This window comes from Corvus hawaiiensis, chromosome 9 (assembly GCF_020740725.1).
Source record: "Corvus hawaiiensis isolate bCorHaw1 chromosome 9, bCorHaw1.pri.cur, whole genome shotgun sequence".
Taxonomy (NCBI): Eukaryota; Metazoa; Chordata; class Aves; order Passeriformes; family Corvidae; genus Corvus; species Corvus hawaiiensis.
The window spans coordinates 15459055-15486029 of record NC_063221.1 but is presented as its reverse complement, the minus strand read 5'-3'; the positions used below and the strand labels follow the sequence as shown (position 1 = coordinate 15486029).

General features: G+C 39.2%; 1 long non-coding RNA gene across 2 annotated transcripts in view; it reads left to right on the top strand.

Annotated features, from left to right (window-relative positions):
• Positions 1–26975, top strand: part of LOC125330387 — a 169234-nt gene that overhangs the window by 37272 nt on the left and 104987 nt on the right. Inside the window, exons 3-7 of one of the 2 annotated variants that reach the window (XR_007205486.1) lie at positions 754–789; positions 15795–15874; positions 18027–18135; positions 21588–21663; positions 24029–24200. This is a non-coding gene — a long non-coding RNA (uncharacterized LOC125330387). The remainder of the gene's footprint in view (positions 1–753; positions 790–15794; positions 15875–18026; positions 18136–21587; positions 21664–24028; positions 24201–26975) is intronic. The other variant, XR_007205485.1, reaches the window with a different exon arrangement.

The following is a 26975-nucleotide window of genomic DNA, read 5'->3' as shown; positions in this document are numbered from 1 at the left end:
CAGTGCTGGGATGATGTGTATGATGACTGCATTGCTGTTAGATCTGTCTGGTACCTTCGAGGCTCTTTGCAAGATACTTTGTAAAACAGAAAGTAAATAGAAAATATTGAGCATTAGTATGGCCATTTTCCTGGGTGCCCAATAGCCTTCAAGTAATAAAAATGAGTAATAGGGTTTGAAAGAAAATAATTAATATCTACAGGTTCAGAAATGACTCTTTTAATGGATGTTCTCATCAATTAAACTTAATGGTCTGAAAAGTGTTATTGATTGCTTTTATGTTTTATCTAAACACACACACAAAAAAAGTGATTTGTCTAATTTTATTTGGTGACTATTTTCATGCCCATCTGTGGTGTGAAGAATGCTAAGGGAAAGTTGTATCACTCTTTTTTTCCTCTGTGAATGTTTGCTCGTGTAGTATGGCATGAGTGGGCCTGGCTCTTCTGTGCAGGAGGGACTGATGAGATCATTTTAGGGAAATCTAATTATTCCTTGAACTAGAAACTTTCTTCTGCTGTACAGCTGAGGGAAGCTTGCACATATCTTATGTATCATTACAATTGGTTTATTAAATTAGAGATCCATGTGACTTGAAGATCAAGTACTATATTATATGTACTTAGTACCCATATGGGTTTCTTTGACTTCATTATTTACTTGCTAGACTTGATCTGTTTTTTAGAGATAGTGGGTAATTCCTGTTCTTTTTCCTTACTTCTGTTTCTCTTTCTTTTTTTCCGATTTTGTTAGGTGATCCAGTCACAAAGTAGATTTGGGTAGTGACAGGTAAGGGGGGGATGATGTGGTGTGGCTGCCTCCTGTGCTTGGTTTGATGTGTCACTGAGTTTGGAGGCAGGCAAAAGCCTCGGTGACTAAAGTTTCTTCAGTCCATACCTTCTGGTCCACAGACCATGCCAACACTGTTTGTCATCTTGTGCATAGGATTGTAAAGTTACTTGTAGAAAGATTGTGACTAAAGCTGTGACTAAAGGAGGTATTTGTAAGCCAGACTTAAGTATCAAGATACTTGTGTGGAGACATGTTTGGTAAATAGTGGATCTGTTACTTCATCTGTGGTAGCTTAGTTATTCATCGTGTGCCTTTGTCTCACCTTTTACATTATCCTATGTCACCATCTCATGCTGTTGGTTTCTTCATGTGCAGGAGGAGGCTGGAGGTTGCATTCTGATGTTAAACGTTACATTTTTATGAACACTGTTATAATCTTTAATCAATTTTAGTTATCTGATTATTCAAGTTCGCATTTTTTCCTGGTTCCTACTGTTATTGCCATTTGCTTGGCAGAGATGGGAAGAAGGTGACTGTTTCATCTAATTCATTACTTAGAAACTCATTCTGAGAAATAAAAAAATTTATGCAGCTGATTCCCTGCATTAACTGTATGGCCCTGACAACTACCTGTCTCTTTCAGGAAATACTTAATAGGCTGAAAATAATGTGGTTTAGACTTTTTAGGATTTTTTTTTTTTTTTTTTTTTTTTTTTAGTTCTATCTGTCTTTGGGAATATAGAAGAGAAAGTAATATAGAATAATTTGGCTGCCTCTTTATTAGTGCATTTGAAAAGTACTTGACAAAGCTTTTTCTCCTGTATCTATTTAGAGATTGGGTTATTTGGGGTAGAGGCTCTGCCAAATGATGACTTGTGTTGGATATGTTACTTCATCCCTGCTAGAACTGAATTTCCTGGTGTCTCCCCACCATCAATTTCCCTGTACTTGTCCATCTGGTATAAAAATCGCTTCCACCCCCTGTCAAGAAACCAAAGTAGAGCAACTGAAACCCCAGCTCTGCTCTGCTGTGACCACAGGGAGGCAGCTGCTGAACTAGGTCAGAGGGTGCTGAAGTTCTCGCTACCATGAGGCACAAGAAACTCGTGAGTGACATCCACTGAGTAACTTCTGCCATTTCTCCTTCCTAAATTCAATGCTGCCTGCGCCCATCACTTCCTTTTGACCTATGATGCTGTGCCATTTTGATTGTGAATAGTGCCCAGCCCCTGCTCAGTCTTTGTAAAGAACTGCTTTAAAAACAATATTTTGTTTGTCGCATTCATCTTTGACTACAGTGGTGACCTCTCTTATTACCTCCATCTTCTTACAGTTGATTTGCAAGAATCTTTGATCTTTGGTACATCTGTTGGAGGAATGCTAGTCTGCAGACTCGTGTATAAGATGTACCAGTTGGCAGATGAAGGTATGGAGCAAGGCTAAGCTAACTTATTCTTTTAATTCAGAGTTAATTGATTATCCTGAATATTTTACAGCCTGCAAAGGCTTAGCAAAGTGGCTGCTCTGGTTTGGCCAAATCTAGAAAGATATCCTCTGAGAGAAGGCAGGCTACAACCACTCCTCCCCCACCAGGTTCGGGAAAAAACAAATTTTCCTTGAAGGAAAGTGAAAGAGATAAAACCTATTTATTTAACAAACACACAGGAAAAGGATAATGATGCTAAATAATAAAACCTCTCGCTCTGCTGAGAGAAACCTGGGAAAATTTCAGAGTTCTTCTGCAGATCTCTCTCTCCCCCCCTCCTTGGAGCTGGGATGGGGTGGTGGGCCCACCTCCAGGGCCAAGGCCTCGGTGGAAAGTCCTCCCAATGTATTCTGATGTTGAAACCATCCAGCAGAGAGAAAAGGAAAAAAACAAAGTCCCAGGAAAACAAAAGTTCAACTCTCCAGAGGAAAAGGAGCTGAGGGAAAAAAACCTGCCGAAAGCTGGTTGGAAAGAAAAGCAAGCCGGGGACTTCCCTTCCCTCTCGCTCTCCTGCTGCAGCTGAAAAAAAAAGGTGTCTATCTCTGTGTGACCTTGAAGAAGCTGCAAACTGCTTTGAAAAAGTTTTGCTCAGTTTTTCCTCCCCCCTCTCAGGCTCAGTTTAAAGGCACAGAAAGGCACAAAAATTAATTTCTGGGCATAAGGGCACCGATATGGGATACACATCGTGAAGTCACGCCAAGACAGTGGCAGTAACCATAGCCAATGCTTGTCCTTATGCCTTTTGCCCCTGCTTCCTACCCCAAAATATGCTTGATATTCACTTCTCTTTTCTAGTCTGCTGGTGTGGAGGCAGGCTGGGTTGGATTTATTCTTCTGTGATGAGATTAAAAATAATACCAATTTTTTCTGACTTAAGAGGGGAGGTGGCAGAGCTGGGGGAATGGACTGTGCCTCTTTATCCCTTCATATAAACCAACAGGGTGCTTTTTTCATAGAAAGGGACAAGCAGTCAAAACTTTAAACATTGGAAGCAACATTCAGATAAATTGTTGTTTACAAGCAGGCAATTGGGAAAAGAAATAGGGAGAAAGGTTATGAGTAAACATCTGTGTCTTTTGCACAGTCTTAATTTGGCAATGAGCTGAGCAGATAAGAGTTTGTTTTGCTGTAGCTGGCAAAAGTTGGCGTATCATATATACGGTGTATACACAGAAAATTAAATTATACCATGCTTCTCTGTTATACCATTTTGTGGTATGAGAAATTGTATACATTTTATGCTAATGAGATGATTAAAATCTGTGATAAAGTTGTATACTGAAGTTCAATTCAAAAATACTTGCAATTAACATAGGAAAAAGTAAAATTCACATCTGGAAAGATAATGAGATACTTTTTGCATTAAAATATGCATTGATCATTGTTAATTTCCTGTGCTTTAAGAAGTTAAATTAAAATGCTAAGATTTGGACAAACTTGCTCTTGTTATACAGGATTGAATCTTATTAAGGAGTGGAAGGGTTTGTACTACTTTGGTTATTATTGTAGGTTTTTTTTAAGCATTTTCAGTACACACCATGTGCTAGTCACAGATCTGTGAGCCCAGATCAGAAGGCAGAACGTGATCACCTCTGTTGCGGATGGTAAGTGTAAATGGCTTGCAGCCACTTCCCATGCTCAGTAAGAACCAAACACAAAGTATTTAAACATTCCTAAACATTTTTTTTTAATACTCATCCAAGTTTAATGAGAAGGTACAGAACTCTATTGTCTCTACCAAATAATAATCATCTGGCCTTGGGTGAAATGAAACGGATATTAAGAAGTCATAATAAAGATGAAATAATAGGAAGAATCTTGCTAATTATAAGAGGTAAAGTTTATCGATATCCATTTATTTAGTGGAATTAAGTAGTCTTTTCTTGTCTTTAGGTTATTTAATAGTCCCATGTGTATGAGACTCCAAACCTTTTTCATTGTGGTTCATTTAATTTCTTCTATTAACCTTCTGAACTTTGCTGTACAGATGAAGGGTATGGAGCTGTAGTGTCTACTGTTTTTGCTGCATGTTAAGCAGTGACACTATATTTAGATGATACACTCCTTTTTCTTCTCAGTGCTACAGGGAAAGACTTTGACCTTCCAGGAATTGTTTTCTGTCAGTAAAGTGCCTTTTGTGTTTGGGTATTCACTTTTATTTGGGTGCATTTAGTCAGAAATAAAACCGTGAACAAATTACTGAAATTTAATCTTTGCAGATGCAGTTCCCTTTTCAGTCCTTTGAATACTGTTCTAAAACCATCTGGTACACTTAAATTCACATTTATGTGGTTGCTATAGAATGAGTATTTCCTGTTAAGGCTATCTCTGATGCAGACCGTAGTCTTCCTGAAGATAGTCTTGTTGAAATTCTTCACATTGCACCATTGACTATTTGGAACGTGGACCCTAAGGCTCACACTGATAATTTTAACTCCTATTACACTATTGATCCCAGAAATCTAATGAAACTGCATAATACAGTTTTTCCCCTAACTGTTTCTGCCTATTATAATATCGGTATTTGTAAACAAACCTTCACGATGGAGCAGCTATTTTTTCTTAAGAGTCTCTCCCTGTTCAGAAGCCTGAATCAAAACCAGCTTGTCATATTGACTCAGAGATAGACTTGATGTTGCCTGGTCCATCTCCCTATACAGACACATTTTGACACTGTGTATTTGAGTGCTAATAATGACATTAGAAGATGTTGGAAGGAGATGTAATTTGGCATGCAGAAGTGACTTTGCTGTCATCTCCTATTTTCTGCACAATTGACAGCAGATACTTGGGGCTGAATTTTTCTTTCAGGTCAGATTTCCAAGGCATGAGACTGTCTGTTAGAAACAGATAAGACCAAAACCAATATGGAAATGGTTGTCGGAAGTGTCAGGAGTGCTGAGGATTTTAAAAGGGTGCTTCAGTTTTCTGTTTATGACATGACACAACAACATATATTTCACTAGCAATAAAATCCAACCAACAACCCCATGCCAGTTTTTAAAATTTCTCACTGGGAAAATTTTGTAAGAGTAGTCTTATCAGGGAAGACAAAATTTTTTTTTCAACTAATATATCTATTTTGTCACACTCTCTAGCTAGTACAGTTTAATTTTTTTTTAAAGAAATCAAAGTAGGTATAAATGCCCTCATGATCCAAAATGCTTTCAAGCTTTCACTGTCAGACAAGTAAAATTTATATCTGTACCTCATTTTTAGAGTTCAAGACACTCAAAAAGAGAATGAAAACGTTATCTGAGGTAAAACCAAAATAGTATGCTTTCAAGTATTTCCATAGATATTTCATACACTGCTGGTTCTCAAACAGCCCATTTCATATCCCACCTCTTCCTTTCAGCAAAAACAACTGGGCTACTTATACATTTCTTTTGGTGAATGTTAGTATCTAAACTAACCTGGCAAAACTTCCCTCAAAGAGCACCTGTAAAGAGCAACTCCTCCCCAGTCTGCTCCTCTACAGCCATGCCAAGAGCTGCAGTGAAGCACTGTGCTGTGACCATCTGAGTCCTTCTTTTTGAAGCTTGTGAGTGGTGAGGGTACCAGGGCTCTACCAGCCTGTCATATCCATTCCTGATTAGCAGTCTTTTCTTTTTGCTGATGTCCTTTGCCTTCCCTTTCCAAAGAAGGTTGAACTTCCCAAAGTCACAGCATCAGCCTGACAGCAGCAGATTTTATAATGAAAGGTTTTGTTTATTCTTGTATGCAGAGGAAGGGTGAGCTAGAGTGGACATTTTTGAAATTAGGTTTTGTAATTACTAAAAGTGTTGTATAAAAAAAGCCCAGATACTGTTGTGACCAAAAAAAACTGGTATGTCTGGCCTTGTCTGTTTGTCTGGGAATAGATGATACCTAAGAAATAGCAAAGAACATTTCAAGATTGTACAATTACTTCCCTGGTACATGTTATAAGATCCTCCCATGAAGACCTGTGGGAGGGTCTTGTAACTTGCTCAGGACTTCCTCAGCCAGAAGGACATCTTTACATGTAACAGCTTTTGATAAATTTTCTCCAGACGCTTCACCAAATTAGATAAATCTTTATCACTTAATTTCTCTAGCAGACAGTTCCCTCAGTTTAGTTATTCAGTGGATGAAGTGACATCTCTTGATATTACCAGTTACTCTTTTTGACCCTTGTTCTTATGCTGGAAGAGATGGTGAGCAGTGATTTCCCTGTCACTGTCTCTGTCACCTGCCTTTGAATACATGTCTATCATAACTTCTCTTGTCTTTGCCCTGGCTGAGGCATTGTGATCTATCTCATCATATTGCAGACAAATTCTGTCTCCTACCTTTTACCTTTCCTCTTATACCTTCTAGCTGAGGTACATGTCAAAGTGGAAGTACACGAAAGAGTTCAAGCAGCAAATATTACATTTTTATGCAGATATGGTAAGATATTTTCTTTTCTGTTCTCTGCTCCTTTCCTAATAATTTCTAATGTGACTTTTTGACTGCTACAGAAATTTTGGAATAGTCCTGAAAATTTGACAATTCAGTTATTCACTATAACCCCAAAGCCTCTATTCTGGTTGGTGACAATCGGCCCAAACCACATCCATATATATATATATATATATATATATATATATATATATATACACCTCTACACATATATATATACACATGCATATACGTATATGGAAAATCCTTTCCCTCTTTCTACGTCTCCTGCTGCGTGTGTATCACTTCATATTTTTTTTTTTAAATTTAATCTGGTTTTGTATCTGGCACCCAGTTACTTAGTTTTGTAAATTTCTGTTGCAATGTTTCATTGTATCTAAGTTTTTGTGGGTTGTAAGGAAAGGAATATTTCCAGAAAGCACTTTCATAACCCTATTCATTCTATTTCTAGACTGTTTAGGACATTTTTGTTTCACGAGCTTGAGCACAGATCCCTGAAAAAGCCCATCTGAAAGCAACCTGTAAATTGTGCTTCGTCCTTGAAACTAAAGCAGCAGCACCTGTTTGTGCACCTCTCTCACATGCCTCCTAAAAAGATGGCTTATAAATCAGATTTGCAACATTAGCAGAATTTGGAGGAAGCATGTGTTTAAATTGCACTGGCATGCCAAGTGTAAACTATGCCCTGAAGTAGGAAGACAGGACCCAGCAGGAAGACACTTGGAGGGTGAGTTTCCACACTGAAAGGTGCTGTAGGCACAGAATTCATGCTCTGACCATATGACAAGAAGTCTCTCAGCTGAAGTACATGGTTTAATTTGGTGTGAGAGATTAATTTCACAACTTGGTCTTATGACTGCAATCTGAAGAGTGACCAGTTGTGCAGTGGGCCAGATGCTGTTGATATTAGTTCAGCCTCTTAGTTGGAGAATTCATTGTGTGAAAATAGATCTTTGTTCTCTGAAAAATATGCTTCTTTGAATTTCCCTATCTTTACTAATTGCTCTAATTAATTTTAATAGTTTATTATCAATTTCAATTCTTCAGTAAAATCTGTAATGAAAATACTCAAAAGGAATTCTGAAAGATTTGGAGTGGAATAGTGTTTTCACCACATGATTGCAAGCGTGTCCCCAAAAATACAAGACTATATGTATTTTTATTTTTAATTGGAGAGGGGAAGGAGTGGGAATGTACGAGAGTTACAGTTTAATCTAGTGAACAGTTTTGCTTCTCAGTTCTTTCCCTGCCAGATCAGGCTTTGAAAAATAGTGAAACTATTTTGAGATTTTAATAAACAATCCAGGAAATTGGAAGTTTTCATTTTGACAGTTTCAAGATGAAGTATTTTAACTTTAATATCAAAAATAATTTTTCATCTTTAAGTATCTTTTTAGAAGAGGCAGAAAGCAATTTCATGTGGAGATCACAGATCTTGATTATGGGTGATGTCATGTCCTGTTGGATAAACAGTGCGGGGAAAGTAGCTTAGCTGTTGCTGAAGATACACTTGCTCTGTAAAAAATAGAAATTTTCTGGTTTGGGGTTGTAATGAAATATGTTTCCTAATTATCTAAGAGTAGTAAGGAAATAAAAGGAAAAATTTTATATGGAGTTTAACAGAATCTGGATTATCTGTTCTTCAGGTTGCTGACCACATAACGAGTAGAGCGTCTCTCCCAGCAGGAAGGATGAGCGTACTTGCCCCTTTGTACTGGTCAGTAGACCTCAGACCCAGATAAGACTAAATCTGACTGATGATGGTTTTTAAATATGAGACCTGAAGCTGACTTATGCATAATACTCATATTAATTTTTATCCATCTCTAGGTAACGTTGTTCTGAGTTTTCTTTCCAAAAAATGCATTTCTGTAATGAATTGTGAACAAGTGACACCATGGGTAGTGGTCGATGTAGGACCAGCTACAAGAGCAATTCCCTATATAGTTAAATAGAAAATAGACAGGAAATAAATATTTACCCTTTAGTGGTAAAACTCATTATGGGAGCCCTGAAGTGTGTTTTTTACTGGGCCAGTATTTTGACTGGTAAACAATTATCATCTACTAAAGCGGCACCAATATATCAAAGATCAAAAAGCTAATGCCATGCTGGGATATCATTTTACAACCCTATATATTTCAAATATATTATTAGGCCGGAAAGCATAAGCATGTTGAATATTTTTTCATTTGATGGTAAGGAATAAAAATAGTTTAGAAATAATTTTCTCATAAACATGGAATATGTGATCAGGCTACTCTCCGAATGGTTAAAATGAAGTGCATGGGTTACAGCAAAGATGAGATAATAAATTGTGTGGATTATTCTTTTAGTTTATTTTTGTTTGTAATAAAACTTAACTTCTTTTGCAAGCATATATTTACAGGCTTTTTTGCTCCTGTTACCTTGCTTGTAATAAATTTTGCACTGTGCTGTGTAAGGCAAGTAGTACAATAGCCAATGATCAGGTTTGCAGTAATAATGAACACTGTAATAATAGTAATATAAGTATTCACAGGACTGTGGTGAGCTGAGGCTACCTCTCTCTGTGTTCAGGCTGGTCTCAGTCAAGTCCCCAGAGTCTCCAGGAAGAACAGCCAGTTTCAAAGCCTGGTTATTCAGCATGCTGAACAACAATTTCTAAATTGTTGGTTGGTTTAAAGTGGCTTGTGCTGTGCTGGGGACCTGCCTTGTCTTCAGCTTGAGTATCCCACCTGGCCTGCCCTGTCCCTCACCTGTGCCTGTGAATTGGCATCACTGTTCCACTGCTGCTGCTCAGGAAGTGATGTGTGGCCTCTTTCCTCCTTCCTGGATTGCCTCTTACCAACTAAATAGCTGAGCTTAACAGCAGGGGCTGGTGCCAGTGCTCTGTGGCAAAGTCTCATCTGCCATGGGACTTGTTCAAGGTTAGTCTTCTGCCTGTCACTGGGGCAGTTGCCTTGTTAAGTGGAGTGTTGGGGTCCCTCCCCTGCCGTGTAGCCCTGGGAGAGGGGCCCTGAGGGCACAGACACGGGGCTTCCCTGTCCCTGCTCAGCCTCGTTCCCATTGGTTGGTTTGTGTTCCCTGCGCGGGCAGAAGGACCCTTGGTCCCGTGACTGGAACAGTTCCTGGGCAGAGCTCCGGCCATGCGGCTGGAGAAATAAACATCTCTGAAACAGCTATCAAGAATCTGTCTGTCCGTATATATTTCCTTTCCACGGGACTCCTGGTTTGATATATGCGTGTTGCAGGATCCCCACTGCAACAAATGGTGGAGATTTGTGAGCAGAACGATCCCCGATCCCTAAGCGACTGATTTGTGTGAGTAAACCCTGGAAACTTTGGATTCCTCTTCTTGGTTTTGCTTTGCTATTCCATATCTAAACTATGGAGGAACCGTGGGAAGACTCTTGGCTCTCAGAGCCGCATATGGACATTTATCTTAAACTTAAAATGATTCTTGAACAACGATTTGTAAATTTTAGCTTGATTCAAGCTCAAAAAGAACTGAAACACTTCCTGGCATGGTTGTTTAAGAACTTTTTCTATGTTTCTTGGGATTTAATTCTTACCAAGGGCTTTTGGAAAACCGTTTGGACACAGTTAATACTGGAGTCAAAATATATGCCGATGGAAGAATATTTTCGTGAATATTATTTAGTTACCGAGACTGTTGAGCAATGTCAGCTGTGTCCTGGCGAAGGGAAGCGTGGTGCAGGGACCGTGCGGCCCAGGCCACGTGCACCGAGCGCTCTGCGAGCAGCAGCGAGGCAGTTCCCGTGTGCGGGCGGAGCCACGCGAGCCGCAGTGTCGGCGGCGGAGCGAGGCGCGGCGGGACCCGGCGGTGCCCGAATGGCCCCGCGCAGTGCGTGGTGGAGCGAGCCCCGGGAACGCCCGACTGAGAGGGGCGGCGCGCGGGCGGCGGCTGGCGGCGGTGGCGGTGAAACGGAGCCGTGCCCGGCCGAGACGCGCGCTGGAGCGGGGCGCGGGGGGGTTGTCGCTCGGGGGCCCGGCCGAGACGTGGGTGCAGCGCCCGGCATCGGCAGCAAAGCTGCGACCAGAGGAGGCGACGCACGGAGAACTGAGCAGCGCGGCCCGGCCCGGCCCGCACAGCCCCGAACGCGACCCCGGGAAGAGCGCGCAGGCACGAGCAGCCCCGACAATTCCAACACGGGAGCGACCGAAGGAGAGAGCAAAGACGCAGCGAGACAGAAAACAGCAGCCACTCGGAAAAAGGAAAAGATCATAGCAACTAAGACCTTAGGGATAGTAAAATGGTATAATGTTAAGCAAAATTATGGTTTTATAACAAGGTGTGACAACCAGCAAGACATATTCGTGCATAGAACTGCTATTAAAAAGAATAACCCTGAAAAATGGATCCCAAGCTTGGGAGATGGAGAGGTGGTGGAATTTAATATTGTACTAGGGAGAAAAGGGTTACAAGCATCGCAGGTCACTGGGCCTGATGGTGTTCCTGTAAAAGGCAGTATATATGCAAAAAATCGTAGTCATGTTAGACAGTATCTCCATTGTAAGCCCCCCCTACAGTTTCCCTTTCCTAATCCCACCTTTCCCTTTTACCCTATGTCCTATTACCCCCAGTGTATTCCCAATCCGTTTTTTCATCCATGGTTTCCCTCACAAAACCATGCTTTTGCCAATTGTTTCCCCAAAAATCCCTTTCCAATGCCGAGTGGGGGATGAAAAGGGGGAGGGAAGAAGTTAAACCCTCTCCTGCCTCAGTTTCCCCACAAAGCATGCTCAGAGAATTCTGTCTCCCTTCTGTCAGCCCTAAGATGTTCCAGAGAATCTGTTTGGACATTTAAAGACTCAGGAGGGTGGCTTGTTTTGTTTTGAAACTGTTCTTGTTATGTTTATCCAGTTGTTTTCATTCTCCTTTTATTAAAATAAAACGGGTGAGGTGTTGGGGTCCCTCCCCTGCCGTGTAGCCCTGGCAGAGGGGCCCTGAGGGCACAGACACGGGGCTTCCCTGTCCCTGCTCAGCCTCGTTCCCATTGGTTGGTTTGTGTTCCCTGCGCGGGAGAAGGACCCTTGGGCCCGTGACTGGAACAGTTCCTCAGGAGAGCTCTGGCCATGCGGCTGGAGAAATAAACATCTCTGAAACAGCTATCAAGAATCTGTCTGTCCGTATATATTTCCTTTCCATGGGACTCCTGGTTTGATATATGCGTGTTGCAGGATCCCCACTGCAACAGTGGAGGGAACATATTGTCCCAGTTCTTTGCTTTTAGCTGTGGTTCCCTTTGCCCCTTTTTCCCCATTTCCTCTTTCCTTTAGTTTTCCCTTTCCCTCCATTTCTGTGAGCAGTCAAAACCAATATAACATCCTATGTTCAGCTAGCTGTGTGGAAATGTATTTTACAGCTGAGTATATCTGCTTGAAAAGGGTTCTTCTCTCCTTTCTTTGCAGTTAAACTAGAAACATTTCTTAATGTACGTGAAGCATGAGTCCAGATGAGTTAAACAGACTTGACTTTATTTCTGATCACTGTGTGATCACTCCTGTGTTTAAGGTGCTTGTGCAATATCTTAGTTTTCCTCAAGGAATGTGTAATATTCATCTCTTGCCAAGCAAGGTGTTGGAGGACATGCTCTTTCTAATAAAACGCGTTTGGTTCAATCCCAGTGGTCCTTAAAGCCCCTTAGGTTGCTGCTAGGTTGCAGCACCCGGGAAAGAGAAGGCTGCAACAAGAAAAAGATGAGTCAAAGTATTTTTTTGTGGGATAGTTATCCTCATCCTGAGGGTCATGTGAGCTTCCTGACAAGTCCTGGGATATAATATATGTGTTTCAGCATCAAGCTAGCTGGGGAAAACTTGTTCATGCATGGTCCCACTTACACCCTTGCCTCTCTCCACTGCCCTAGAACGGGACCTGCCCAAGTGCTGCACATCCAGTGCCTCCAGCACCTGACACAGGTGGGAGCCATGTGGGTTCAGTGCTGCCCTACCCCTGAGGAACTGAAGTCACTGCTCGTGTTGTGCAGGAGTGGAAGGCACTGGATGCTTCCCCAGTTCTCTCTCTTCCCTCTCTTTCCTTTCAGCACATTACATGCTCCCATGTGGGAAATGCTGCAGAGGTTTGAAGGGTCTAGGTACTGCTTTTGTGGAGATATGTTGAAAAGTTTTGGCAGAGCTATATTGCTTGGATATTTTGTAAACTTTGAAAGTTTTGACAGGAACTTAATGCTGGCCTTTGTATTTTGATGCCTAGATGCTTATTGTGTGGATGCCCTAAACTTTCTGTCTATAATAAGACAATTAATTCTTTTGATATTTTATTTTTTACAAGGCTATTATGACTTGAACTGCTTTTCTCATGACTCATGAGAATGGCAATTGGTAACCCACTAATATTTCTGCCCACAAGGGTTTGTAATTTTAGAAGTAATCACTTCCTGGCTGATGTAGATTTTGTAATGAGAAATACTAGATTTATGACTGCAGGATTTCTCACAGACTGTTTTATTGCTTAGAGGAATTGCTTTCTCTGTTGGGAAAATCCATCATTAGATGTCTGCCTCAAATGTTTTGTGGGCGGTTTATGCTTTGAGAATGCTAATGCAATCATTGAAACAATAATGATGATTTGAGATAGTATAATTGTTCCCCTTTGCTTCACTCTAGACACAGAATGAGCTGCAAGTAAAGCTAGGTGTGGGTTTGTAAGGGGACTTCACAGCCAGAAGGGAGTAATTGCAGTGTCTGGTTGTTGGGTTCTTGCCCCATCTTTTAGGATTATTCCACTTTCCTGGAATAGGTAACTGATTTCTGTACATACTAGCTGAGAAGGGTTGTTTGGAAGAGTGCAGGATTTGTCACAGTGATGATGACAACTGATTTTGAGGAAAGTCTCTACTGATGCATTTTTGCATGGAACCTCTTTGGGTGAAAACACTGCCTGCCTGTAGGACTGACGTCCTTGGGAAAGATGTTAGAGGGATTAACTCTTTGCAATTCCTAGTGAAGCTTGGGCCTCAAAGATGTGAATTTCACAGACCTGATGGAATTGAGATGTTTCTGGGCATGCCTGCTGGATGTGGAAATTTTGGAACCTCTTAAGCTTTTGTGATGGAAACTTTAGCGTTCCCAGGGTTAGTTGATGTAGGTTGTGAGGATTAAAGTTCTGTTTTGAAATAGAAAATATGGGTACCTAAGACTGAAATGTATCGTGGATCTGTGGCCAAGGTTTGCTGTAGGCACATGCTCTCCAGGGATGTGTTGAAGCAGCTCTGGACAGCGTGGCTCAGCTGTGTGGTGCCGGGCAGTGGGCACTGCCTGGGGGCTCTGCAGCTCCTCAGGCTCTTCGGAGCACTGCTGGGGGAGCCTGGCAGGGGGGTACTTGGCTTATCAGCTCTTTCTGTTCCTCCCATGTGATGATGAACTAGTCCAGCCTGGGAGCACTAGGCAATAACTGCATGAACATGACTCTTATTGCAGCTAAGGAAGAAGTTGCTCTTATGTACACTTTTATTTTCTGTTTATTTGCTCTTCCACTGTGAGTGGAGTATGTGTCTGCTTTTGTATTTAAGTGAAGATAACTTCTAAGCTTTCTATTCTAATTTAGTATCGTTTTGCCAGCTCTATGCCAATAGCATATCTCAGCAGAGAAACTGCTTCAGTCAGCAAGGACTTTCCTTCATGAATCTGTGTCTATAAAAAGAAATAGAAAAGAGAATGAGAGAGTGATCTTAGAAACATCACGCTTTGAAGCGCCACCATGTAACCTCCAGGGCCTTAATTTCTCAAATATATTTTCCTACATGTACTCTAGTGATGCTAAAGGCATCTGTTTCCTGGAGCATGGAAAGCAGGGTACAGAAGAAGGTGGGAAACTATCTTTAAGTCACTTATCTATTCCCTTTGCATCCTGCTCTATCTGCTGTTGCCCCCATGCCCACTTTTAAGGACCCAGCTGAAGCCCTTGTGTCACTTCACTGCTTCTGTGAAGCCGCATTGTTGCATGGATTAGCATTTCTTTTCATTTTCTTCTTTCTGTGTGCAATAGCTGTGTTCTGGGTGGAAACATGCTACCAGAGAATCACCTGTGATGTATTGAAGTTTCAAATCTTTGTCTGATTTAGCATATTTTTGCTTTTTAATGTGATTCATTTCTGCACTGCTGATCTTATTCTGTATTGAAACAGCACATTTGTGAATGATTCAAGTTAGTTTCTGGAAAACAGTTTCAATAACTTTCATTTATTTAAACTATTAAAATAGTTTAAAATACAGAGAACAGTACCACTCCCGCTTTCTATTTAAATTGCTCCTCTAACCATTGAAATAGCCTTGAAATAAAGTATCTTGGGTTCTGCTTGACCTGATTCAATGTAACACTTAAGAAGCAGAATTACTGAAAAGATAGTCAGATGCATTCCCTATTTGGCTCAGGCTATTGAAATGGGAAGGGTATGAGTTTGTCACAGCTATTAATATGATATTAATCCAGGGTATATTATATATTGCTTTAAAGTCTTATCAGGAGGACTGGATATCCTTTTGTAATGTGTTCTTTTGCTTTTTCTATACACTGGTATTTTGTAGATGAGCCGTTGCTCAATATGTAAAGTCTAAATGGCTCTTCTTATACGATCGAGTATGATGTTATTGAATGCCTTATAAAGAGGCTGTATCCTCTGCACATTAAGATTGAGTCTGGTGCTTATTACAAAATCCAGACTTTTCAGATGCTAAATATGTGCTCTATCTTACAAGCTAAAAATGGTAGACTCCTGACAGTTTTGGGCTGTTGAGGCTAAATGACTCTCTTATGTCCATCTTTCTCTTTTTTGTCCTTATGGTTTCTGTATTAGGCCCTAGTTCTTAGCAGTATTAAATATCTCTGTGGATCCAGATGGCTAGAAAGTAGTAATGCCGTTACAGTCTCTATTTTCTGAATCAGGGCTCTTGTTATTCTGACTTTTCCTATAGAATATCACTGTAAAAATGTTAGATATTAACATGGTGATGGCTTATTTTGTGTCTTCGATTGGCTGTAGAAGCTTTCATTGGTTATTTTCAGGTTGTTAAGATGTGTACTATAGCTTCATGCTGCTTAAGTTTGCTTCTACTATTCTTATTTTAGGTGGGTGTTCAGATGCACAAAGGAAAGTTTTTAAATCATCTATGTGTACAGTTGCTCCCATGATATCTCCTTGCTTCCATGTAAGTAAATAGTTCAAGAATTTCTTGGTTCATTTCTCCTCTTCTGATGAGAATCTCGTAAGAAAATTGCATGAAAACCAAGGAATTAAACTCTCTTGTCTGCTTTTATGAATAGTCTGTCTCTTTCTGTCCTCTAATTTTTTATTGATTTATTTTTAAAAAGTTATTCTGTGCCTGGTTTATCAATTTGTTGGCAGTGTGTTGATAAGAACTTTATTTCCATGGCCTAGTCTCTCTGAGATAATTAAAATTAAAAAGTTCCACTCCTGTTTTCCTGCACTCAGTTCTTTTAGTTCATTCATTGGCAGCAGAGGCACAGTCCAGTCCTTCACCCTGTCCAGTGTTCAGCTTCCCATTCACCAAGATTAATAATCAGAGAGCACGCACATGGAGGAAGGTATTAATTGTCATTACTATGTTGGATTATATCTTAAGGAGTCTGGTTTTGCTCCTTACTGTCACAGCACCTAATTGAGTTTGGATGGATAAAACTATTTCTAGGCTACATCTGATGCATGATGGTGCTCCAGAGCCCTTACTTGTTTAAACATATAAGCCATTTGAAATAGGGAACACTAAAAAAAGTTAGTGGGGTGACAAGAAAAATGATCTTATTTTGGAAGGAGTGCAGATACCCTTAAAAAAAAAAAAAAAAAAGAAAAAAAAGAAGGAAAAAACTAATAAACATGGATAGTGGAACTATTCATAAAAGACTCATAAAAGAGGTCATGAAAAGCAAACCTCCTAATTTGATTTTTAAAAAATATTTAAAGTACAGAAAGTGAGATGTATGCAATTAGATTGTTCCCAAAAGAGGTAATTAAAACAAGTGTCACTTGGTTTTATTTGGTTAGGTTATTCATAAAATTGACTGCATAGCTATCTATGTGAACTTGCTGAAAAAGCATGAGAACTCCTGAAAACCTTTCCCTACGCTGTTCCTTTTCCCTAAATTTTGTGGCTTGTGCACATGTGGGGGAAAATATTAATTTGATCTGCATCTCAATTCATTCACCACTTCCAGAAGACAAAAATCTGAATTGTTTCTGAATAGGAAAAAAAATAGTTCAATCTTAATGTAGGAAAACTTGGTCGAACCACCACTAAGAAGAGATAAACGATGTGTAATAGATGTAGTTTAATACAAAAATAAAAGAATGAAAAGAATATTATGTACCTTTCAGGTTTGGATTGTAGTCTTTTCTGGGAATTGCTAATTATGTTGCAGTGATTGTTAATAATGCAAGTTTATTATTGGTACATTAGTACGTTTTTAACTGTATCCATACGAGTAAGAAATGGGTACAGAGTTCTCAGAACTGGCAAACACAAAATTGAAGCTGTGTTGTGAAATGAAATAAGGCTTGAATTCAGCCTACAAGTTAAATTGTTTTTGAAAAAGTAATCAGCAAAAATACGGACTTATTTCATGGATAAGCTGGACCTTATGTTGACAGAGTCCTGTTCAAAATTATTTTAAGAACACTGCAAAACCTTCTTCCTTTGTGCAAAAGGTGTGAATAAATATGCATCCAACAGTAAACCACATTTAAGATATATTAGGAAAAAAAAAAGTTTGTTAATGACCCCAGCTGCAGTTTGAGGACCCTTCTCCCTGGTATGGGCTTTGTATCCCTTGTTAGCACATGCAGATTCCAGCTCTTCCTTGTACAGGCAGCAGCTAAGGCCACTCCATTGCATTTATCACATTTCCTCTTTTAAAGATTAGCATGTAATAGGTGGACAGAAACACATTACAACTTTAAATCTGCACGTGCTCTCTTATTTTGGAACTGATGGAAAATTAAAAAAAAAGACCCCAAACCAACACAAACCCAGCAAAACAAAACAACCCACTAACAAATGAATGTTTAGCAATTGCTTTGCTTTCCATCTCCAAAGAGAGGATTTCAGCCGCATGCCAGGGGTTGTGTGAGGGTTGCAGAGCAGACCTGGGGAATGAAAATTAGATCTCTTGTCTAAGCCAGGTTGTCCTTTCTTCTTTTGAAACAGACCTGCATATACCTATTAGTTAGGGTATTTTCAGTCATTATTCCACTAAAATGCTTATCTATTTTCCTGTCAATCACCCCTCTCTTTGCTGGTACTCACTTGGACAAGGTGGATTCTCTTTCTTCATTAATTACTGTAGGTGCTGAGTCAGAGAGCAGGGTCATGTAGAGGTGGAGAGAAGCAGGGGGAAGTTGTGGAACATGAATTCACAAGTTTGGCCTGGAGCAGACATGTTTCTTGATGCACAGGTAACAATGTTTCTTGTCCCTTTTCCCGTCTGCACATCTTTGTCTCCTTTGTGACACTCTCCACTCTTAAGAAGGAGGCTGGACAGCAGAGATCTTTAACGTAACAGGCATATTTCTCAAAGGAAGCAGTTGAAATGATCTGACACTGAATATGTTTAAGGCTAAATTGTGCATATTTATCCTTAGTTGAAAAGGATCATTAGATTATGCCTATGCTCATATAAAATCGATAGTAACCTGCAGTGAGCCTGTCCTCTCTTTTATGGTATTACAGATGCAACTATTTTACACATAAATAGGGCAAGATATGAAACAGAGTGCGTACTACTTTGAGCTGGGAGACACGGACCATAAATCAGGATATGTGTGCATAATTACAAGGTATCAGAACAAGTCCCAAGGGTATTTTTAGTACTGTAAAATGTTGGATAGACCTGCTTTCCTTCAGAACATTATCCTTCTAATTTCTTCACTCCTAGGTACCAGACAGTTTTGTTGGCCAGATTACTTGATATGGTAGCAGTGTGATAAATGGCAGCTGTAAGAGTATATTGTGTTTAATTGCACAATCAGAGTATAAAACTACTTCTGATTAAATTGTGCAAAGGCTCTGAACTAATTTTCTGAAAATGTTTCCAGGGTTAAACACTTTCTTAGCTAACATTTGGATGTGAAAGTCAGAGGCTTGTTTTTTTTGTACTGATGTGCAATATTTTGGGAAGAGAGAATCACAGAATCACTAGGTTGGAGAAGTCCTCCAAGGTCCAACCCTTAACCTAACACTTCCAAAACTATGGCTAAACTATGTCCCCAAGTGCTATATCTACACATCTTTTAAATCCCTCCAGGGATGGTGACACAACCACTTCCTTGGACAGCCTGTTCCAGTGCTTAAAAGTCCTTTCAGTGGAGAATTTTTTCCTAATATCTAATCTAAACCTGGTGCAACTTGAAGCATTTTCTGTCATACTATTGCTCGTTACCCAGGACTGCCTCCCACCTTGCAGCTTCTTTTCAGATAATTTTAGAGAGTGATAAGGTCTGCCTCAGCCTCCTTTTCTCCAGACTGAACAGCCTCAGCTCCCTCAGCTGTAAATTCTTGGCTGCCACTTCAGGGTCTACTTGAAAGCCATCAGTGAATACCTGGTGCTCAGAAGCTCTGAGTGACACGGGCTGTTTAACACAGGCAGTGTCTTGGGCAAAATTCTCATTTTGATGCATGTAAAACTACAGCAACAAAAACAAACAAAAAATGAGGGAGGAGTGAGATGAATAGAAATGTCCCATCTGTTTGTATTGTCCACTTGAGCTGCCGTTGTCTGAGGTGACAGGAAGGAGGAGGGTGGAAAACAAACCACCACTGAAATGAAAAAGCATGGGAAGTATCTCAGTGGTAAGAAAAGCCGTGCTTTTTTCTTTTTCACATAATGGAAGCTTCTGTGCAGCCTGAGAGTGTGTATTCCCTATTGCAACAGAGTTCGGGCTTAGGAGTTTAGTTAGAGCTTTTATGTGATTATTGTTCCTAAGAGCAGATTTCAACCCTGCTGTTTAGTCAGCATTGACAATTACATCCAAACAAAAGGGGGGTTGTTTATATTTTTTTCTGCATTACCTGGCACTAAATTTCTAATTCGGCCCCCAAAGTACTGAATCCAGATTCAGTTTTCCCTGACTAATTCAACTGTGTATTTTAAGTCCTGTGCTATCCCCTGTACCATCCTACATTTGCACAAAACCAAAGCAGTATTCTTACAAGACCTTAAAAAAGTGGTTATCCCATGTAATTTCATAAGAGACTAACAAGATTCCTTGAGATGTTCTGTGTGTCATTCCTGTCTCTGTGTAAAAAGAAGCACCTTGGATGGCAGGATGGGTGCACCAAGTGCAGTGGTAAGAGGGGATAGAAGAACAGAGCTACCAAGCTGTCTTCTTTTTCCTTAAGGAAGATAGGAGAGGAACATGTGAGATAGTAGGTATGAGAGATCTTATCCATTTCATGGAAGAGGGTCTAGATGAAAAAATTCTGTCATGCTTTTGCAATGAAACTCTCCACTGCTACTGTAACACCTGTAATCTTCTCTGTGAGTTTCTGAATACGAATTACTTGTCATCCTTTTATTAAATGCTTTTCTTCTAAAAGTGAAGATAGAAATGTCTTTTAATGTGTTTCTAAGGTTCAAAAGGAAAGACCTCTGCACTGATCTAATTTTCTGAAAGCCCCTTATTCTGATATACTTCTACCTTTTGTGGAGCAACTAGCTGTCATTTAGCTTGATTTAGCTAATTTACTCATATCAATTAATTGCATAATGAGCCATAGGCAGGCTTTCGGTATCTGAAAACTATTACCTTCATTTTCCCATTTTCTGTAGGAGAAAATGGACTATACAATTTCCCCAAATGTTCTAAAAGCATATGTCTATTTTAATAAAATTAAATTGCCACAATGTTATTTGTCTTTCCTGTTCTATATTATTTTCAAATCAATTTTTTACATTGTTCTTCACTTATTTGTACTGTGTAAGGACGTTCTCGTGTCTTAAAATGGTGACATCACTCATGATGCCTGAACATCTGCACCTGTTGCTTAAATTGTGTAGCTTGCACTAGTAGCTCTGTGGGTGATATGTGGCAGATAATTTCAAACTAGATAGATAATCATAAAGCTAGTTTGCTGTCATTTCATTCCTTGATCTAATAGATAAAAGAAGTCAAACTCATGATACATGTTTACTACTATGGATGGCTGGGCGATTCTTTTTTTTTGTGACTTGTTAAAGTATTTGTAACATGGCCTAAAATATTTTGAGATTAAAGGTGCTACACCAACTAAAGGGACATTAAGCAATATGTGTCCTAAACACAGACCTTATCCAGCACTTGGAAATAAATGCAAAAAAAAACACTTTGCAAAGGTATTAAACATTTAACAGCCTTAAAAATATATTTTTAATAACCTTATAAAATAGGCTTTCAGCTTAACTTTTATGCAGTGGTAATGTTCTTCTTCAGATTTTCACATATACTGATAATAACATCAAAACACCTTTAAAATTCACCATATGAAGCATTTGGGGAACTTTTTAATTAAGTCTGGTACTTTTAGTTTTATAATTGGTTAGAATTATTACTATCTGACTTGTACCTGCCTTTTCTTTATGCTCCCACCTAGGTAGTCAGTTTAGTCATATTGAACCCTACTGATTTTGACAAGATAGAGCTTTCAGCAGCAGTTCAGGGTCTCTGGATTTTTCACACTGTGGACGGACTTCCAAGGTGACTGGTGTTCAAGATGCAATCTTTGCATCTTAAAGATACCTCCTCTGTGAGCAGATGATGTCAAAATGTATGTTTCACTTTATATACTGTGATTAATTTCTATGAGTTTGAAATATCACACTTCCTATGCAGAAGGGCTGGATCTGTAACTTTTGTGTTTGTCCTCATGACAGGTCTGTTTTCAATACACAGTTCAAATGTATGCCTAAAGCAAATAAACGCACTAAAGAACTCACACGTCTAAAGAAGGTGAGGTTTTTTCCATATTTGTATTATTCTTATTTGTTTCAAACCATGTAAATCATACGTATTCTTAGCAGGAAAATTGCAGTGGTGGGAAATTTTATATTAGCCCTAAGATAGACCTTGAATATTAAGGGTGAATCTTTTAAGGTTTTAATATGTGTTAATATGCATTTTCCAACAATTAGTTGAAACTCTAAAGGTGCATTTTGTGAAGGCCTGCAGCATATTCCTGAGGGCTCGTTATCTTGTCAAAGCTTGTAAGATATGGACACTGCAGGAGTGATGTTGTTACTCAGTGGGTTAATATGGAGTTAGATTTTTTTGCATGGTGCTAGGAGGGAAATGCTACAGTAGATACAGATGGAGATGAAAATGCAAGATCCTGATTCTAAATTTGTTTTGGACAAATTGGATTTGTTACTCTTCAGCTTTCATTCTGAAAACTCTCTTGTGACTTTATTGTCAGCTGAAGTGTTTGACTGAGAAGTGTGTGCATTTTAGTGATGGATATAGTGATCCTGGTAAACACTTTGGGGCTTTCGTGATGCAATATGCTGTGTAAGTGTTTGTGTCGTTTTATGAGGGAGTAGGCAGAAGCTTATTTAAGTAAAAAGTAGAATAAAGCCCACACAGTTTCAGCAGCCATTAGTTTCACTGAAGCTATGACAAAGATAAGAGTTAAATTATTTGTGGATATATACAAATGTCGTAAAGTAAAAAAGCAACACAGAATCCAATGCCATTATTGCTGGGAGAAGTGCCAGCATTCTCATTATTTTTAATGACTTCCAAACTGGGCCCGTAGTGACTGATGAGGTAAGCAATTTCAGATGGGAAATGTGATATACTCAATACTGGAACGTGCTGAATGCCCTCAGTTGTTAGGGGCCATGGCTGTGCTCAGGATACTGTGAGAGGCAGCAGACAAATTGTAGGTTGAAGGTCACTTCTTTACAAAGAGAAAAATGAAATTTTTTCTAGGTTGCTGAATAAAATAGAACAATCTAGATGATAAAAATTGTATGTAATGACACTGCTCATGAAAAAACATTCATCACTGAAGAAAGGTAGATACTAAAGAAAACAACTATAGCTCTTTAGATTCATTCCAATATTAAAAAAAAATTAAAAAGCACCAGACAAAACCCTTAGTAACTGTTTCTGTTTATTAAAAAAGATAAGCATCTTATGAAGATATGGTGGTTGTTAATAATGAAGTGACAGCTGTGAGAGGCACTTACCTCAGAAGCGGGTGGCCTGTGGTTCCCATGTGCCTGATGTCCCCCTCCTGTACTGCTGGGTGTGCTGGAGAGCTGTGTCCCTCAGAAATCCCACCACCACTCATCTTGACTCCTGGTAGGGAGGCAGTGCTTTGGTGTCTCCTCCTGTGTAGGAGGGAGTTTGCAGAAGTAGTTCCTCCAAGAGGGAAGGATCCCAGCTGGAAACACCCCTGACTGCCTGTGGGGCTGCCTGGCTCCCTGGGCATTAAGCAGGATGTGCAAGTCAGGAGTACTGAACAGTAAATCAGGGAGACTGCAAATGCTGGAAGTGTTTTAATGGTAAAAAAACATTCAGAACCTGGGCTCCTTTTTTTCCCTCTGGCACATATTTTCTGTATGTAGAACAGGAGGCTGGGCAGCTTCTTGCCCCCATCTGCCCCAGGCTGACCTGCTGGCTAGCCTGGGGATAAGGCATCCCTTATCATCCCTTCTGGCTGGGTGTACCTGCAGAGCTATGGTTCCTATTGTGCCAAATATGCTAAAAATTAAAATATTTTCAGTTTTTTAAAGTTGCCTATTGGGACTTAAGGCAATGAAAAACAGTGCTTAGTGCTGAGCAGAGAAGTTGTATAGTGCCACTCATGATGATGAAATGTCAGCTTTGGAAGTTAAAATTACTGGAAAGATGACCCAGTAATAGCACACAAACCCAAAAATTTGGCAAATTTAAAGCTTAACACAAAGCTGTGATTTTTTTTCTCTTTTTTTTTTTTTTTTTAATTTATTTTTAAATGATGGAGCTTGCTGTGATATGATACTTTGAAAACTAAAAATATAGCTAGTTTGCAAAGATATTAGATAATTTCATAGAATATTGGTCAATTGATGGCTATTAAAAAAAAAAGATGACAGGCAGCCCCTATCTTAGGAAACCCATAAATCACTGGTTGCTCGAATTTCAAGAAATAAATCAGAGGAAGGCTCATTCTCTGTGCCTCTCTTTTGGTCGCTCCATTACTGATCACCACGGAAATGGGGCACAGTGGTGACCTCACCCCAGAGCCAATGCTGTATGCCTGCTCCCACGTCCAAAGGTTATTTGCAGGGTCAAATGTAGGTGTAAGAAGTTATTATTGTCTCATTTATAGTTCAGCTGGGAGCCTTGCAGTCATCATCCAAGCCGTTTGTGCCCTGGTGGTCCTGCCTGTTTTCAGGCATCCCAGATGTGGTCTTAGGCCAGAGAAGGTGAAGAACATCTCTCAGCAGGCTAAGTAGCCTCTGCAGCCGAGCCACTGCACATGGAGTTGCGTGGAAATACAGGTGAGCGCTCTACTGTATAAATTTTCACTGCCCTTGAGTATAAGTTACTCTACACGCATAGTAATATCCATAATTAAAATACTCTCTTGAAGTAAATAATTAAATGAGGATTACGGTTATGAGCCACAAAGCGACACAGGTGACAGGGTTACCTTAAGTAGGACAATTAAACTGTAAATTAAAATTAAATTTCTCCATGTAAGTAGAATATTGTGTAAGGTAATTATCTAAGAGTAATAGGTTAGGTCTGTACGCTGTATCAATAAATCCTAGAGATCTTTAGAAAACAGATTTTCTACCCTTTTTGTATCAGTATTAAAAAAATAAAAAATTTAAATGAGAAAAAAAGCCCAAAGTACAGTTTCAATGTTTTTTGGCAAAATTGATGTTTTGTTGAAGTTTCGTTTAAGTGACATTTTTCCTTAGCAAATGCTTTTATTTTTTTTTTAATGTAGTGCAGATATTGAGTCCTGTGGGAGTGTTTGCTGGAGAGATGCTTCTGTGCCTGGGCAAAGCTTGGTTAGAAGGAGAATGTACCATCAATGTTAGAAAGTTACAGCTTCTCACTTACAGGATGCACTATAATTGGTTCTAGCTATTAGCACCTTTGTGCAAGCTCAAAGATTATTTAGTACCACATTACTGAATTCACTATATTTCATGTTTTAAAAAAAATAGTTCCTGTGTGAGTTAAAAGTCAGGTTTTATTTCATTCTGTTTTAACAGAATTAATTTATTCTCCAGGTACAGAGTGATTCTAGGTCCTGACAGTCCCTAAATCAAGGAGTTATGAGCTGCACAAAATGTTCTCTAGATAGTACAAACATGTTTTTGCTCTTTATTTTTTTTTTAAACAGATCAGTGTTGTAGAAAATACTAGTTGTAAACAAAATTTTGGAAAAAACCCCTGGTGTCCTAGTCCAAAGTCAAAAAATCTTTTCTGAAAAAAAAGTCATGATTTTTGAGAAAAAGAAAAGATTTGTTTTCCAAGGAAATGGTGTTTGAAAAACACTGTAAATTAATGCTACAACTAGAAGTCAAAAAATAGTTTGGTTGGTTTTTTTTTTACAAAAATAACGAAATGAACTAAGTAAAAATTAGCTTTAGGAGAAGTAGATATTTAAAAACAAATTTCAGGAGTTCTGGAGGCAATCTCAGAAGCTTTGGGCACTTCTAGTACTACCTTCATTACCCCTTTTGGAGTTACAGATATTTTTGGCTTTGTCCAAGGGAGTAGGGCAGCAGCTGTTGCAGGGGCAGTTAGGGCTACTCTGGTGTGGTAATGGCAGGATTTACCAAATCCTTGCCACTCACGGTCCCTCCTTACACAGTTATTCTGACTTTGTTCATCCAGTCACTTTTGTGAGTCAGAACGTTGTGAGCATGTGAAGGGTCTGTGCCCTTCTGTCCTCAGCAGTTTACCGGCAGGTCACCACACTCCTGTCATTGCACAGCCCCGTCATGCTGCACGGTGGCTTCCGGGGAGGGAAACACAGCTGGGGCTTGCTGCTATCTCAGCTGCTTTGCTGGTGTTATTTATCACGAAAGTAGGAGAATTATGTTATCTAATGCTTAGATGATTTGTTATGATATGCTACACTTACACAGAGTGGGATTTTTATTAAAAGTTTTGTTAAAGTAAATAATCAGAAATTCTGGTTAAAAAAATCCAGATTAGACTCTGAATAGAGTATTTCTGTATCTTTTGTTAACCTTACAATTTAAACCATGCCAGGCTGCTAAAGCAGAGCATCAAAATGCCTCAAAATATTTTAATACTTCTCATTTTTTACTGAGTCATTTTATACTGTAATTTTTAAACTCTGCTTCTAATGTTTTAACCAATTTATTAAGAGAAACAAGATTTTGACATCTTTGTTACTCTCAATTCAGAGAGAAAGGAACAGTTCTGTCTTTGATGTATGATCTTAAAGCTGGAACAATTTAAATCACTTTTTAGATATTGTACTCCGTTTAGTAAAATATTTAGTGCCATTATGATAGTGTAAACCATTAGACTGCAATTACACTAGCACAGCACAGAGCCTAATAGTTCTTTTGGAACACAACAGTGATGCATGATTGCTCCATTAGGATTGGAAGTCTTGAAGCACTAAGGTTATTAAAAAAAATGAATCACGTTTACGGTCTTGATTTTGTTAGATTGTAATAAAAATATCTTATTTATGGGTATAAGTACTACTGTGTCAACCTCTTAACGAAGTATTAAAAAAATAGTGCAAGAACTGGTAAGGGTTCTTTGGATTATGGTTATGAGGTTTTTTTGCCTTGCTGCAGCTGGAAATCCAGAACCTCATCTGTATCTCCCAAATGTGTTTTACAGGCAGGTTGTACTGCGGCATGTTCTCAGGACTTAAATGAGACTGTTTTTACAGATATTTATGAGCAGTGTTTTGAGGATTGTGAGAAAGTTTAAATCATGTTATTGGCTAAATATTCTTTTTCAAAAAATGCCCAAACGTACAGCCAATATACTCACATAATTTCAAAGACAAATATCGATGAAAGGAGGAAGCATTTTCTTTTTGCTACCTTGCTTAGCTTGGAAAGCATTTAATAAGAGAGTTTATACACATAGCCAGCTTTTCACAGCAACAGGGGAATAAAAAGCATTTTGAAAGTAAAAAGGAGATGGTAAAAATTTTAAAAATGAGATCAGCCACTGAAGAGCTGCATTAACACTGATAGTAACATCTAACAAACAAAAGTGATTTCATTTGAAATTGCTGGCATTCCTTTACATTTGGGCATATG